Here is a 16,932-nt window from a genome sequence, read left to right as displayed (position 1 = left end):
ATTTATTAAAACCTGTGCAGAGGAAAAGTTGCCCAGTTGCCCATAGCAACCAATCAGATTGCTGATTTTACGGAGTCCTCGTTAACCCCTTAACGACCACGGAAGTAAATGTACGTCCTGGTGTGGTGTTCGCGTCATGCACTGCAGATCCCTGCTGCAATCAGCAGCCGGGGACCCACCGGTAATGGCGGACATGCGCGTGTTTAAATGGATGATTGGATGATCTGCGGCAATGCGCTTGTTTAAATGGATAAGCGGATAGCCCACAGCGCTGCCACGTGGATCCGATCATCCATCATGGTGGCCGGAGGTCCCCTCACCTGCCTCTGGCCATCTCCAGGGGTCTTCTGCTCGGGTTTGAGATCGAGCAGACCAGAGCAGAAGATCGCCAATAACACTCATAAGTGCTGCCTATGCATAGCACTGAACAGTATTAGCAGTCAAATGATCGCTATAGATAGTCCCCTATGGAGACATAAGAAGTGTAAAATAAAACAAAGGTTAAAAAAATGTAAACAAAAAATTAAAAAAAATTAAAAATCCCTCCCCAAATAAAAATGAAAATTTTCCCTTTTTCCCATTTTACCCCCAAAAAGCATTAAAAAAAATGAATAAACATATTTGGTATTGCCGCATGCGTAACTGTCTGAACTATCAAAATATAATGTTAAAGATCCCATAAATGTAAAAAAGGCTTTTATTCACCAAACATCACAGACGCGACGTTTCACACAGCCTTTGTCAAGCCCGCTTGACAAAGGCCGTGTGAGATGGCTGAAACGTCGTGTCTGTGATGTTTGGTGAATAAAAGCCTCACTTTTTCACTGAATCATCAAGTGCTGCTGACTTCTTTTTAGATAGATAGATATGAGATAGATATGAGATAGATAGAGAGATAGATATGAGATAGATAGATAAATAGATAGATATCCACACAAGCTTGTAGTAGGCAGCACAACCCAAAGTTGCAAAAGGTAAAGAGGGGGTGCCGGCGGAGCAGATAGATAGATAGATAGATATGAGATAGATAAATAGATAGATGGATAGATAGATAGATAGATAGATAGATAGATAGATAGATATGAGGTTGATAGATAGATAGAGAGATATGAGACAGATAAATAGATAGAGAGATAGAAATGAGATAGATAAATAGATAGAGAGATAGATTTGAGATAGATTAATAGATAGAGAGATAGATATGAGATAGATAAATAGATAGATATGAGATAGATAGATATGAGATAGATAAATAGAAAGAGAGATAGATATGAGATAGATAAATAGATAGATATGAGATAAATAGATAGATATGAGATAGATAGATAGATAAATAGATAGATATCCACACAAGCTTGTAGTAGGCAGCACAACCCAAAGTTGCAAAAGGTAAAGGATGGGGTGCCGGCGGAGCAGACCCAGTCACGGTCTATCCAGATAATGCATACACAGAGATATCCGCAGCACTCCAGGAGTAATATATATATGTTTTTATCTAAGAGCCTAGGAACGTGCTCTTGAATCACCCAAAGTGCAAGAAAACGTGCAAATGTGTTACACTAAAAAAAAAGATGCACAGAGGATGCGTTCTATCACAAGCCCTTCTCCAAAAGAAGAGAGGCCCCCCAACAAACCTTACCCTTTACCTCCGGACCAAAAGGTACCTGCGAGGTTCCAGGTTCGATGTGTCTTATCGCCAAAGCTAAGGGACCACAAATGCTCCCAGCATCCCCCTTGGCGTTAGCCAAGGTATCTGCCCGCAGAGCCGATAACGGTAGGTACCCTGCCAAAACAGGAGTACCCGGGGTGTTTGCAGCGAGGTGCGGAACCTAATGGCCACACACACCTCCACTAGACCACCAGGAGGGACACCCAGAAGGGCTACCGCATCCTGACAAATCCAGTGGACACACAACACCAAAAAGTGACACAGTGAGACAAACATAAATAAATAAGTGAATGTGTGCAGATATACTGCCCGGACATTCGGCCGGATTTATAAAAATGCCTCTGATTCTAGCCAGAAGGCCGGGAATCAAGAGGTGAGTGCCACAAGGTGAAGAGATTATGTGCCCGTGCTTCCACTCAGTGAGCCAGTACACCCAGTGAGTTTCGGCACCTCGGGGTCACCACTCCCCGAGTCACAAAAGTACCTCGGCTTTAGACCCTCTCAGCCTCATGGCGAGACCCGGAGGAAGCAGGTCACATTGGGGCAGCTGTCCGGCTGATTCCTCAGAACCAGCACCGGAACGCCCATCCCCACGAGCTCCACACTGGCGTCGCCTGCCAACAGTATGAAACTGATAAGAACAGATACTACACTTGATCTTAGCCAAAAGGCCGAGAAGCACTCCAGGAGTAATTCAACGGTGATTTATTATCCCATGCAGAAAAAAGTGATACAACATTTCACCGGTCTCTCACAGGCTTTCTCAAGCATGCTTGAGAAAGCCGGTGAGAGACCGGTGAAACGTTGTATCACTTTTTTCTGCATGGGATAATAAATCACCGTTGAATTACTCCTGGAGTGCTGCTGATATCTCTGTGTATAAATAGATAGATAGATTTCCTGTCAAGCTGCTTTTACTGTAGGGTTAAAGTTGCAAAAAAAAATTCCCTACTATAGAGATCAGAGCAGAAAATAGATCATAAATGCCTCACAAATTTCATACATTTCTCAGTAACTCAAGGAAAGAATGAAAAATAAGCAAAAACAAGAAACATTACAAACACTGACTAGTGAGGTTATTCAACATACTGCATGCAAATACCAAGACGAGTGTATTTGAATATGTCACAAAAGCATTAAGTTTTGCCACGTGATAATGGTTCTGTAAAGACTCTCATGAGTTTTGTGTACTTAGTCTGCAACAAATGTCCCTACTATGAATACAGCTATGAGTGTAACTTATCGGTAGAAACATCAATACCTTTCATCATAAAAGTTCCTCAGGTAATTTTGGACTTTCTATAGGCTGTTTGGGATTAAACTGTATCATGAATGGGGTTGTTTTCATGGCAGAGATGTCCTGAAACGTTACCGGTTTCCTAGCTATAAGGATCTAGTATTCAAAGGTTATCATTCTAATGCCACTAGGTATCATCATTAGAAATTCATGTATAATTAGTCATTCTGAGACTTATAAAAATGTGTCCGAAAAACCTTTTTCAGGCCAAATAATCAATGCAATGACCGCCAACCACTTGCAGTCCATAGTCACTCAATTGCTTCCCATGGGTGTAAAACAGATTGTTTGGTCACCAGTGATTTCCGTGTGTACCTTTCCTTACATCTGAGAAATGAGGAGATAATGAAAGCCGTCGGGGATTCTCTGTGTTTCCCTGCAGCTTAAAATAAACAGTACAATGTGACAACATGGCAGACGGGCATGGAAAACTACTTATGTAACCCTTGTGAAATAAAATATGAATGTCATTTGTACATTTACAATATGTCTCATCTGAATACATGCGTTTCTTATGGCAGCCTGTATACTGTCAGCACAACAATGTTCACAACAGAAGTGTGCACCAATGTAGCATGGGCAGAATACAGGCTGGCAGGAATTTATACAGTGTATACTAGGGAAAGAATTTAGCTATAGTATAATAGTAGAAAATACCCTCTGAGAAAATGAATATAAATTAAACTTGTGCACCTAAAAAAAAGTTTTCAGATATATACTTTGGCAGCCCGAGGAACTGCGCTTAGGGCGCAGGAAACAGTCTGTCGCTGCGAGGCTGCTCCTCTGCGTCTACCCGCTATACCGTTGTATGGAAATTTGAGTAAAGATTTCATCTGGCAAGACCCCTGGGTGAGTGCAGCCACTTTTTTCTTTGAACAGTATGCTTCCATTTGCTTAGTTTGGAGTGCACCCCCGTGGCAGCCCCACAAGTGTTTTTGCCAGAGTCTCATTTCCTGGACGGTATTCATTGTGGATTGCAGTGCCGGTTTCACTCTGTCTCTTTCAGCTGTTGGTATACTTAAAGGGGTACTCCCGTGGAAAACTTTTTTTTAAAATCAACTGGTGCTAGAAAGTTAAACAGATTTGTAAATCACTTCTATTAAAAAATCTTAATCCTTCCAGTACTTTTTAGGGGCTGTATACTAAAGAGAATTCCAAAAAAGAAATGCATTTCCTCTGATGTCATAACCACAGTGCTCTTTGTTCACCTCTGCTGTCCATTTTAGGAACTGTCCAGAGCAGCATATGTTTGCTATTTTTTCCTGCTCTGGACAGTTCATGAAATGGACAGCAGAGGTCAGCAGAGAGCACTGTGGTCATGACATCAGAGGAAATGCATTTATTTTTTGGATTTCTCTTTAGTATACAGCCCCTAAAAAGTACTGGAATAAGATTTTTTAATAGAAGTGATTTACAAATCTGTTTAACTTTCTGGCACCAGTTGATTTAAAAAAAAAAAAAAGTTTTCCACGGGAGTACCCCTTTAAAAGTGTATTCCAATCTTAGGTAGGAGTGGGTGTCCAGCCTAGGACCTCATCTGAGCCAGGTCCCTTCAGCAATTCTCTGGCGCTCCTGGCCACTTGCTGTACACAAGTGAATAGAACCAGGCTGGAGTTCCCTATAGGTGGCCGAGAGCATCGCTGTATCGGCAATTTTAACACAGCCCCATTTATGTCAATGGAACTCTGTTGCAATCCCCTCGTAAACAGATGGCTGATGGTTAGTAAATTTGTTTTAAATAGATGTTACAACAGGGTTGGCATGAACTGAGCTACCACCACACTATGTGAATATCTTTTTGGGTTCTTTTCTAGGTCACGGTGTGCGCGGATATTTGTCCCTCTTTATTCAGGAAAATGATTCCATTTTCTGTGAAAGAGATTAATAGTTAAACCCATTAAGCAGAGACATGTCATACAATATTCTCTGGTGCCAGAAAAACTTTAGGAATGGGCTCTGCACGCAGTGATAGCTTATATTATTATTTTATATTATATTTAGATTATATTATTATTATATTAACAAAAATAGATATATATGATGTGACAAAATGTTTAACAGCTCTTGTAATAGACACTTGTTAAATTCTCCAATACCTGATACACATTTTATGCATAAAGCAAACCTTGAGACTCTCAGCCACCCAACAACTTTCTTAGGTCGGTAGCTTGCACAATCCTACTGAGACATTACATGTCCAAAACAGAAAAAAGTACAAACCCTTCCATAATAGTGTTTCTGTGTATAAGTTCCACTCCTGGCTTTGGCTACAAATGCTTACCAAAATATTGTACTCTTTTTTTTTTGTTCCGAACGCTGGGTGCGGGCTGTGGGGGTCGTGACATCACGGCCACACCCCTGATGTCACGCAACGCCCCCTCAGTGCAAGTCTATGGGAGGGGGCGTGGTGACTGTCATGCCCCCTCCCATAGACTTGCACTGAGGGGGCGTTGTGTGACATCACGAGGGTTGTGGTCGTGACGTCACGACCCCCGCAGCCCGCACCCAGCGTTCGGAACAAAATGTTCTCGACGTTGGGGCAGTGGAGTACCTCTTTAAAGCAAGAAGGTATAAATACTCCTAATGTTGGTATATATTACTAATGTTGTTAGAAGATGTTTAACCCCTTAAGGACACAGCGCATTTTGGCCTTGAGGACATTTTTTCCCCCTCGCCTTTTAAGAGATATAACTCTTTTATTTTTTCATCCATACAGCCATATTAGTTTTTTTTTTTTTTTTGCGAGACTCGTTCTACTCGTTCTACTGTAATGATACCTTTCATTTTGCCAAAAAATGTACAGCGCAACCAAAGAAATTTTTATTCATGGGGGGAAATTGAAAAAACAAAAAGCAATTTTGCATCTTTTGGGGAGGTGTCATTTTTAAGGAGTACACTTCAAGGTAAAAATGACTCTCTTTTATTTAATCCCATATGTACATGTTTTTATCTTATTTTAAATTTTCCATATATAGGGCTGTATGATGGCTGATTTTTTTGCTCCGTGATCCATAGTTTTTATTGGTACCCCTTTTTTTGCATATAGGACTTTTTGATAACGTTATATAAAAATATTTCATGTGACCAAAAATAAGCATAATAATACAGAATAATACATTTATGCCATTCACCATACAGGATCATAAACATTATGGGGGAGATTTATCAAAACCTGTCCAGAAGAAAAGTTGCTGAGTTGCCCATAGGAACCAATCAGATTGCTTCTTTCATTTTTCACAGGCCTTTTCAAAAATGAAAGAAGCGAGCTGATTGGCTGCTATGGGCAATTTAGCAACTTTTCCTCTGCACAGGTTTTGATAAATCTCCCCCTATGTTTTTATAGTTCGGACATTTCTGCACATGGCAATACCAAATATTTGTTGATGTTTTTTTTTTATCAACAATCTACCTATAGAGTCTGCCTCAGCAAGCTCTATCAACAGGTCAGACCCGAGCATCCATGTTGCGAACTTGCCAATCGGTTACGGAGGCTGTAATTTTGGCTCTTAAGTGCCATGATCACTATTGATCATGACACTTAAAGGGGTACTCTGGCCCTAGACATCTTATCCTCTATCTTCACTCCATGAGGCTGATGACAAGTGGGTGCGGCAGGGAGACTGCAGGGGGGACCAGTGGCTAGACCCCTGCAATCAGACATCTTATCCCCTATCCTTTGGATAGGGGATAAGATGTCTGGGACTGGAGTACCCCTTTAAGGGGTTAAAAATGGATAGTGGTGGGATCATCCTTTTCTGTAATTAACTGTGAGTGCACTCACTCACAGGCTATAAAGCGAGAGCAGCTCCTGTGCTTGCTTCATAGTCAGAAAGCCGCTTAGGGCATAAATGTATGTCCTCATGCATTAAAGGGCTATAGAAAGTTAAACAGATTTGTAAATTACTTCTATAAAAAAATCTTAATCCTTCCAGTAGTTATGCTGCTGAAGTTGAGTTGTTCTTTTCTGTCTGACAACAGTTCTCTCTGCTGACACCTCTGCGTGTCTAAGGAACTGTCCAGTGTATGAGTGAATCCCCATAGCAAACCTCTAATGCTTCAAACAGTTCCCAAGACAAGCAGAGGTGTCAGCAGAGAGCACTGTTGTCAGAAAGAAAAGAACAACTCAACTTCAGCAGCTGAAAGGATTAAGATTTTTTAATAGAAGTAATTTATAAATGTTTAACTTTCTGGAGCCAGTTGATATATAAAAAAAGTTTTTCCTGGAATACCCATTTAAGAACTAGGGCACCAGGATGTATATTTACATCCAATGTCCGTAAGGGGTTAGGAACCAGACATGGATGTGATTTTTACATACTAAAATTAAAAGATATTTAAGGTTCTCGCTTGTGTTTAACATTCACATACATTCCATAGATAAAAGGAATGTCCTATAAAAATCATGGCAATCTCTATAAAAGCCTTTGAAGCTGCAGTGTTACATTACTATCTATTATGTGTCTTCTTGGTTATGTTACCAGCCACAGTTAGCACAACATGAAGAGGCCCGGCGATGCTGGAAACATTATTCTTTATAGCATATACAGTAGTTAGATTTAGCTTATACACTGCTCAAAAAAATAAAGAGAACACTTAAACAACACAATGTAACTCCAAGTCAATCACACTTCTGTGAAATCACACTGTCCACTCAGGAAGCAACACTGATTGGCAATCAATTTCACATGCTGTTGTGCAAATGGAACAGACAACAGGTGGAAATTATAGGCAATTAGCAAGACACCCCCAATAAAGGAGTGGTTCTGCAGGTGGTTACCACAGACCTCTTCTCAGTTCCTATGCTTCCTAGCTGATATTTTGGTCATTTTTGAATGATGGCGGTGCTTTTACTCTAGTGGTAGCATGAGACGGAGTCTACAAACCACACAAGTGGCTCAGGTAGTGCAGCTCATCCAGGATGGCACATCAATGCGAGCTGTGGCAAGAAGGTTTGCTGTGTCTGTCAGCGTAGTGTCCAGAGCATGGAGGCGCTACCAGGAGATGTGGAGGAGCCCATAGGAGGGCAACAACCCAGCAGCAGGACCGCTACTTCCGCCTTTGTGCAATGAGGAGCACTGCCAGAGCCCTGCAAAATTACCTCCAGCAGGCCACAAATCTGCATGTGTCCAAACAGTCAGAAACAAACTCCATGGGGGTGGTATGAGGGCCTGACATCCACAGGTGGGGGTTGTGCTTACAGCCCAACACCATGCAGGATGTTTGGCATTTGCTAGAGAACACCAAGATTGGCAAATTCGCGACTGGTGCCCTGTGCTTTTCACAGATGAAAGCATGTTCACACTGAGCACATATGACAGACGTGACAGAGTCTGAAGACGTGGAGAACATTCTGCTGCCTGCAACATCCTCCTGCATTACTGGTTTGGTGGTGGGTCAGTAATGGCGTTGGGTGGCATTTCTTTGGGGGGGCCGCACAGCCATGTGCTTGCCAGAGGTAGCCTGGCTGCCATTAGGTACCGAGATGAGATCCTCAGACCCCTTGTGAGACCATATGCTGATGCGATTGGCCCTGGGTTCCTCCTAATGCAAGACAATGCTAGACCTCATGTGGCTGGAGTGTGTAAGCAGTTCCTGCAAGAGGAAGGCATTGATGCTATGGACTGGCACCACAGACTGTCCAGGAGTTGGCGGATGCTTTAGTCCAGGTCTGGGAGGACATTCCTCAGGAGACCATCCACCACCTCATTAGGAGCATGCCCAGGCGTTGTAGGGAGGTCATACGGGCACGTGGAGGCCACACACACTACTGAGCCTAATTTTGACTTGTGTTGAGGACATTACATGAAAGTTGGATCAGCCTGTATTGTGGTTTTCCACTTTGATTTTGAGTGTGACTCCATATCCAGACCCCCATGGGTTGATAAATTTAATTTCCATTGAAAATTTTTGTGTGATTTTGTTTTCAGCACATTCAACTATGTAAAGACGAAAGTATTTCATGCGATTAGTTCATTCATTCAGATCTAGGATGTGTTATCTTAGTGTTCCCTTTATTTTTTTGAGCAGTGTATATTCTGTATATTAATATTTACTTGCATATGACCATTAACAAGACATCCATTGCTATCAATTTAGGAGAAACATCTGGTGTGATTTTCACAAAGAAATCCACTGGGTCTCCTTTACACAATAAAAGCAAAACCAAACAGACAATCGATAAAGTGTAAAAAGAATGTCTCAATTCTACACACAGTCCATTTGTAATACACACAAGATGTTATGTTCCTATCTCGGCAGATGACAACCTGGGATTGCAGATTTTGTTCCAGATCATAACACCATTATAGATGGCTCATAGTTGTAGTACACATTTCACAGTCACATTGTAATAACATGACTAACAGACAATTCGACTGTAAAACAAAACTGGCTTTACTACAAAGAAAAGCATAGACTTTACTACTAACCCAAGTGTATAAAAATATTTAAACTACAGGACAGATGCAGCTCCCGTTACTGGATCCTTTGATGTCACGTATCAGGGTCTGCTTAATACACAAAACTTTGGGATAACTACAAAGGTATACAGGCCATATGTTTAGCATACTTGTACAGAAGATCAGCCTCGCTAGATCAGAAGCTCCTCCCCTGGATCATTTTCACACATACAGTATCTACTGCGGGTTTGATGCTAGGTTCAACTATTTATTTGTATTGATATTAATAGCATCAAATCTGCAGCAACAAATCCAAAGAAGCAGCAAATCTGCAGCAGTACAAGTGAATGTACCCTCAAGTAATATTTCCTAGAAGTTAATTCTAATAATAGATCTCATAATGTGTTAATTTGCCACAGCAAAAACAGCAGTCCACTGTGTGAGGCACGGTAACCATAATAATGCCACTGGCGTTCAAACACATATAGATATTGTATACCATTGAACATCCTAAAAGGGTTGTAAATTTGTTCCAAATGATAAAGTAGCTACACTTTACATTCAGCATGACAATCCTTTGTTTCAGTGGGAAATAGGTGGTGTATTCCTCTCCCCCCATTGGAATAAACTGTTTATGGTAGAATCAAGTGAATCACGGTTTATCAGGTCAGCTGACCGCCAAGTCTTTTATAAAGGGCAACAATCAGCCCATTGGGTCAATCATCGAACCATTAGTAGAAAGCAGATAATGTACTGCAGGTTCTCCATACGCTCCAATCTCAGACCTGCTGATAGTGTCGGACTGGCCCCTCCAAAGACAGATCTGCTTTTATGGAAGCCATAGGTTTGGTGCTTACAGTTGCTAGTATGGAAGAACAGCCTCTACCTTGCTCTCAATCAGTAAGGGGCCATTAGCAACTTATGACTTCTCTCTTTTTTTTTTTTTTATCTGTTTATTGTATTTTGTGTCAAGTTTATAGCTTTGTGTGCCATGCTCTTCTGTCAAGAACACATACAGTAGACTGCTCAGTATTGCTGAATAAGACAGTAAACAGTTCAGATATCCCATACATCACGTTCAGACTTCAGACTCCTAAAATGGTTTTACACTATACAGATTAATTTACTTTATTTAGTCTGAAAATCCTCACTGATACTTAGCAACTATTAGTTTTTCAATTAAAATATCTACCCCGTCACCAGTGAGGTTCAGGCCCGTATCATATGGATTTAATAATGCCCCATTTCAGATGACATATTACAGCCTTGTTATTCCACCTTTAAATCAGCCATCAAAAGGTACTTTCATGTAAACCGTTCGAAAATGAGCAAAGCAATTCAAGAACAGCAAGGCTAAAGAAGTCAAAAAACCCTCCACCAAAAGGTACAGTGTTTTATACCTGATGAAGGGGTTAGCAATACTACAAAACATGTTTTAAAGGATTGCCTGTTGGAATTTAAGGTTGCCTTATTATAAAATAACAAATACTTTATCCCACATTTCTTTGATCCCTCCTAGCTCTAGCACTGGGGCGGCTGGTGACTGTGCTTTCTCCCAAGCTGCAGAACTAAGCATCTGCAGTCTGAGAAACTGATAGTGCCGCTTGCCAATCACTGGCTGAGGTAGGATACCACTGCAGTAAGTGTTTGGTGGAGTGATGCTGCGATATCACATCTACAGCTTTGGGCAGTTCAAAGAAGCAGACTGTCAGTGGAGACCGGATGGAAATGTGGCTTTCTGATAATGGAGAGCTAAATGAGAGTGGAAGAAGGTGAGTTATAGATTTTGTTATTTTATAAGGCAGCTGGGGACAAAATAAAAATATTACACTCCATTGGACAACCCCTTAAAATACATGAAACAAAGTATTATGACAACATTCCCTATCAGCAGCGCAGACACTAATCTTAACCTTTTGAGTGGCACTTTATATTCCACTAAAAGACATCAGTGACACACAAAAAATATTTCAAATACTATAGTGCTACTGGTTATGGATAATATTTGTTCTGTAATATTTTGACCCCATTTTGTTTCCAATCCACTTTGTGTAAAGTAAAATTTTCATATCTAGAGGTTATCAATGCCCAATAGTATTTATAGTCCTTTACCTCAATTGTCCTGGCAATCAATGTCAATACAACTGTATGAAAAATCTGCTAAACATCATGGCGTGGCCATGGACCTATTCTAACATTTATGTTTCTGTGTATTTTAATTATTATTTTAATCCTACTATCTTTTACATAACTCAACACAAAAAATACCCCAACTCCACTTTGGCCTAACTAGATTGCTGATGACAGCTATTTCTATATCGAAAAATGTATATGCCTTCTCTATTTTTAACATTTGGGTTAGTTGTAATAAAATGTACTTACAGATTTAGGTGAAATATTCTTCAGACTGAAGACATCGAAACCAGTTACAAGTCTTGTAGGTCATTGCAACAACCACTTGTGAGTTCTGGGGAATCCTTCTTTATATTTCCAAGAAATGTACAGACAGCTGGAAAGTAAACATATACTGGTGACTGGATTGAAAGACCCATGACCCTAGAGAGAATAAATATAAATCCCAGATTCATAAGTGTGTACTTGACAAGTCTCAGGAGGGTTTCTTTTTCTTTCCAGTAGTGTTCATCACTGTGTAGCTTAACATACCATGACCATAAAACACAAGACTAGCTAGCACTGACAGTCACATACAGTAGATAACATGCAGGTAGCACTCTCTCTAAAATTCATTCATTGAGGAGACAGTCTTTATTTTAGTATGTGGTATATAATTGTATATAGGTATAAAGTGCTCTGTATGGATGACTGGAAACAAACGCTAGCCTCCTTGCAGCCCAAAATTAAATGAGTTATCCAGAATTAGAAAAACTACTGCTACTTTTTTCCACAAGACATATACTCAGAGTGGGTGTGGTATTACAGTTTAGACTAGGTTCACATTGCCGTTGTGCTACGCCCTGTTGTGGGTCCGCTTTTTTTTGCGGCGAACGACCCCAAACGGGGTTCTGACTCCACCACCGCGTCCCGACAATCCCATTGACTTTTAATAGGGTCCGTTGGGGATCCAGTAGTCTATTGGAGTTTAGCAGAATCCTGTTGTTACGACGGAAATGCCAACGGAGCATTATATAGCACAGTCTGACAACATTGTAAACCTAGCCTAGTTCTATTTACTTCTGTGGCACTGAACTACAATACTACACACAAACTGAGGACAAGAGTGGTGATATTAGTAGGTAACATGGGCACATTCACATATCAGAGATTTGTTGCAAAGATTTATGTACTTTCAAAAATAAAAAAAAGGCCGGAGATTTCCTAATTTAACATCTGAGAGAAAATGACTTTTCATTTGCACATTTTCACTAACTTTAAAACATAGAGTTTACATAATCCACCAATTAATATGGTGGTTTCCCTTTAAAAAGTAATTGAGAAATGTCCAAAAGTCAGATGGGAAGCCAACAGAAGCAAGAGGAGTATCCTGACTGCTAACTTTTACCATTAGTCTTGTGTTTACTTTGGATTATGCAATAGATTAGGGATTTTCCAGTCATTGCCCCTTGGATGAAGCAATAAAGATACTGCAGATAATTGCACCATTGTTAGCAGGGAAAGCACATTCCTCCCGCCATAACCACACGACTCTCGTAAAAAGACATATTGTCTTCAGCATATATCACTGCCTCAATCTGTTGGTAAACTTGCTTCACATTTCCTTTTTTGGAACTTTCAAACTTTTACCTATGGCTATAACAAGTGTAGTAGTTGTTATCTATTGTACAAGCCTTGTAAAGGGCAATGGAAGAAACCTATAGCCTGAAAGCCTCACAGCTCAGCTGACGGTACATAATATGGAACCATATGGTTTAAAAAGGTCAATCCACTTAAAAAAATGTAATAAGATAATATATATCTTAACATCAAAATATATAATTACATAAATGTATAGATACTTTATACCATTTTAGGTGGCTGAATTTAGAAAATGATTTATTTTATTGGGGGAACATCTTTAAAGGACAGGTATCATAAAAAAAACTAGGGGATAAGTTTTAGATCGCGGGAGGTCTGAGTGCTGGGGCCCCCCGCGATCTCCTGTTTAGAGCCTCGGCTCTCCTTCACAGCGGCGCATCACGACCCCCGCTCGAATATATATATAGCTCTATATGAGAGCAATTCGTCAATCTCTAAACAGGAGATCGCGGGGGGGCCCGGTGCTCGGACTCCCCGCAATCTAAAACTTATCCCCTATGCTTCGGATAGGTGATACGGTTTTTTCATGATACTTGTCCTTTAACTGGTGTTAAGTGGTAAGGAGCCCCAGTCCCTGGTAATAAAAAAAGATACTCCTTGGTGTTCACTGGTTACATGTCCCTGCCCCCCCGTTATTCAGTGATTTAAGGGGAACCAATCAGCCATCCTGTGTTGTAGTACTGTATATACTCGAGTATAAGCCGAGTTTTTCAGTACAATTTTTCGTGCTGAAAATGCCCCCCTCGACTTATACTCGAGTGAAAAAAAATAACAAATACCATTGGGGGGGGGGGTGTTGGCCGGGCCGTCCATCTTCGCTGCAGGGACCATCCGACTAGTGACCCTGCCGCACAGGGACGTCCGTGCACAGCAGACATCTGTGACGTCAGGGGCGTCCCTGCGCACGTACGTCCCAGCGCGGCGGCGTCAATGCAGCGTCACTAGTCTGGGGCCGGCCCGGAGCGGAGAAGAGGGCCTCCCGGTGAAGATGGACGGCCCAGACCGGCTCACCCTCCCCACCGGAATGCGGACAGTCCCTGCAGATACTAAGCAACAGGACCGAGAGAACTGGGGAGGTTAGTAGACAACGAGAGGGACCTATATGATGACGGAGGGGGTGGTCTGGATGATGACGGGGGATATAGACTGGGGGGTGAAGATGACAGGGGGGGTTTGACAGGGGGTGATGATGACGGGGGTCTGGATGATGACAGGGGGGTTGACAGGGGATGATGATGACATAGGGGGTCTGGATAATGACAGGGGGGATGATGTATTTTCCCCCCTAGGCTTATACTCAAGTCAATAAGTTTTCCCAGGTTTTGGGGGTGAAAGTAGGGGCCTCAACTTATATTCGGGTCGGCTAAATACTCGAGTATATAAGGTAAATACTTTGACAATTGGGCATTATCATTTTTATTTTAAGGGGGTTTGTCACTACATGTATGAGATGAAAAGGAGAAAAACTGTGTTCATACAACTCTGTCTTTCAATGCAAACAAATCTACTTGACTGGTAGTTGATTTTCCCCTAAAATACAGAGAATTAGCTAATGGGCTATTCCAACCAAAGAATGTGAAACGGATTGAACATCCATCTGACTTGTTTGTGGAGGTGGTGGGTGGTCTGGATGGCCAAGGGGATATCCCTGATACCATTCACACCAAGTAGGCAGAAGATATGTTCAACTGGCTTATTTATCAAAACTGGATTTTCACAGAGCAGTTTAAGAAACTAAAGTGGAGCTCTAAATAGTTGCTGTGGGCAACAAAGACACTTTTATTAGTACACAGTTATGATAAATGAAGCCTACTGAGTTTGATACTTTAGCCCAACACAAGTTTCTATGACAACTCTGCCCCTATCAAAGATCAAAAGGGGACATGGTGATATCTTTAGAATTTCTCAGCAGTGCAGCTTCGGGCTTTGGGCTGATCATATGTCAGTTGCATTCATTGCATTTTTTGGAAATCTATATTCATTACAATCTTAAAAGCAAACTCATTTAAGGCATTTACAGGCACTATAATAGGCACTGATAAACACTGTACTAAGCACTGTACTAAGCACTGCAGTAAGCACTGTAATAGGTACTGATAAGTACTGTACTAAGCACTGTAGTAAGCACTGTAAGAGGCACTGATAAGCACTGTAGTAAGCGCTGTAATAGGCACTGATAAGCACTGTACTAAGCACTGTACTAAGAACTGTACTAAGCACTGTATAGTAAGCACTGTACTAAGCACTGTACTAAGCACTGTATAGTAAGCACTGTAGTGGGCACTGATAAGCACTGTAGTAAGCACTGCAATAGGCACTAATAAGCACTGTAGTAAGCACTGTAATAGGCACTGTACTAAGCACTGTATAGTAAGCACTGTACTAAGCACTGTACTAAGCACTGTATAGTAAGCACTGTAGTGGGCACTGATAAGCACTGTAGTAAGCACTGCAATAGGCACTAATAAGCACTGTAGTAAGCACTGTAATAGGCACTGATAAGCACTGTACTAAGCACTGTACTAAGCACTGTATAGTAAGCACTGTAGTGGGCACTGATAAACACTGTAGTAAGCACTGTAATAGGCACTAATAAGCACTGTAGTAAGCACTGTAATAGGCACTGATAAGCACTGTACTAAGCACTGTACTAAGCACTGTATAGTAAGCACTGTAGTGGGCACTGATAAACACTGTAGTAAGCACTGTAATAGGCACTAATAAGCACTGTAGTAAGCACTGTAATAGACACTGATAAACACTGTAGTAAGCACTGTAATAGGTACTGATAAGCACTGTACTAAGCACTGTACTGAGCACTGTATAGTAAGCAATGTAGTGGGCACTGATAAGCACTGTAGTAAGCACTGCAATATGCACTAATAAGCACTGTACTGAGCACTGTATAGTAAGCACTGTAGTGGGCACTGATAAGCACTGTAGTAAGCACTGCAATATGCACTAATAAGCACTGTACTGAGCACTGTATAGTAAGCACTGTAGTGGGCACTGATAAACACTGTAGTAAGCACTGTAATAGGCACTAATAAGCACTGTAGTAAGCACTGTAATAGACACTGATAAACACTGTAGTAAGCACTGTAATAGGTACTGATAAGCACTGTACTAAGCACTGTACTGAGCACTGTATAGTAAGCACTGTAGTGGGCACTGATAAGCACTGTAGTAAGCACTGCAATATGCACTAATAAGCACTGTACTGAGCACTGTATAGTAAGCACTGTAGTGGGCACTGATAAGCACTGTAGTAAGCACTGTAATAGGCACTAATAAGCACTGTAGTAAGCACAGTAGTGCATTTATAAGGTAAACTACATTGTAAGATACTTTGTCTTGTCACTGTTCCAAAGAAATAATACAAAAAGTATTTAACTACCAAATATCCAAATCAAAATCAATATTAGCAGAGGGGAAGGGAGGACAGTGGTTTGACTGGTCTGGCAGATGACCTTAAAATATAGAAGTATGTGTCCTTGGAAAGCCACAGTGTTATGGAAACAAGTACAGCATTTAAAAGTAAATCAGTGAATATAATACATAGGCACATTTTAGCATTGACTGCTGAAACCATGAGGGTAAGAAAATAAGGGTAATATAAAACCTAGATATCTACCCCTGTTCTATACAAATCATTTTAGACTGCTGTTGTGTGTTACCTTTATTTATATCTGTAATTTCATATTAGCTGCTAAGTATTAACACAGGAGGATGTCAGAGCATAGGTATTTGTGGTACAGCAAGGATAGGACAGTTGTGACCAAAAGTATGAGCCG

General features: G+C 41.0%; 1 protein-coding gene and 1 pseudogene across 8 annotated transcripts in view; both read right to left on the bottom strand.

The window, feature by feature from the left end:
* Positions 1–16,932, bottom strand: part of HIVEP2 (HIVEP zinc finger 2) — a 217,394-nt gene that overhangs the window by 152,977 nt on the left and 47,485 nt on the right. For 4 of the 8 annotated variants that reach the window (XM_056566751.1, XM_056566742.1, XM_056566743.1 and 1 more), the window contains exon 2: positions 11,747–11,873. The exons of 3 other annotated variants lie outside the window; for them this stretch is intronic. The gene's annotated coding sequence lies outside the window, so the exon portion shown is untranslated. Of the gene's footprint in view, positions 1–11,746; positions 11,892–16,932 lie in introns of those variants that run through there. One more of the 8 variants, XM_056566746.1, reaches the window with a different exon arrangement.
* Positions 2,262–2,352, bottom strand: LOC130363215 (U2 spliceosomal RNA; annotated as a pseudogene).

Source organism: Hyla sarda, chromosome 3 (assembly GCF_029499605.1).
Source record: "Hyla sarda isolate aHylSar1 chromosome 3, aHylSar1.hap1, whole genome shotgun sequence".
NCBI classification, from domain to species: domain Eukaryota; kingdom Metazoa; phylum Chordata; class Amphibia; order Anura; family Hylidae; genus Hyla; species Hyla sarda.
The sequence above is the reverse complement of the archived record's forward strand: the minus strand, read 5'-3'. Positions and strand labels throughout refer to the sequence as shown.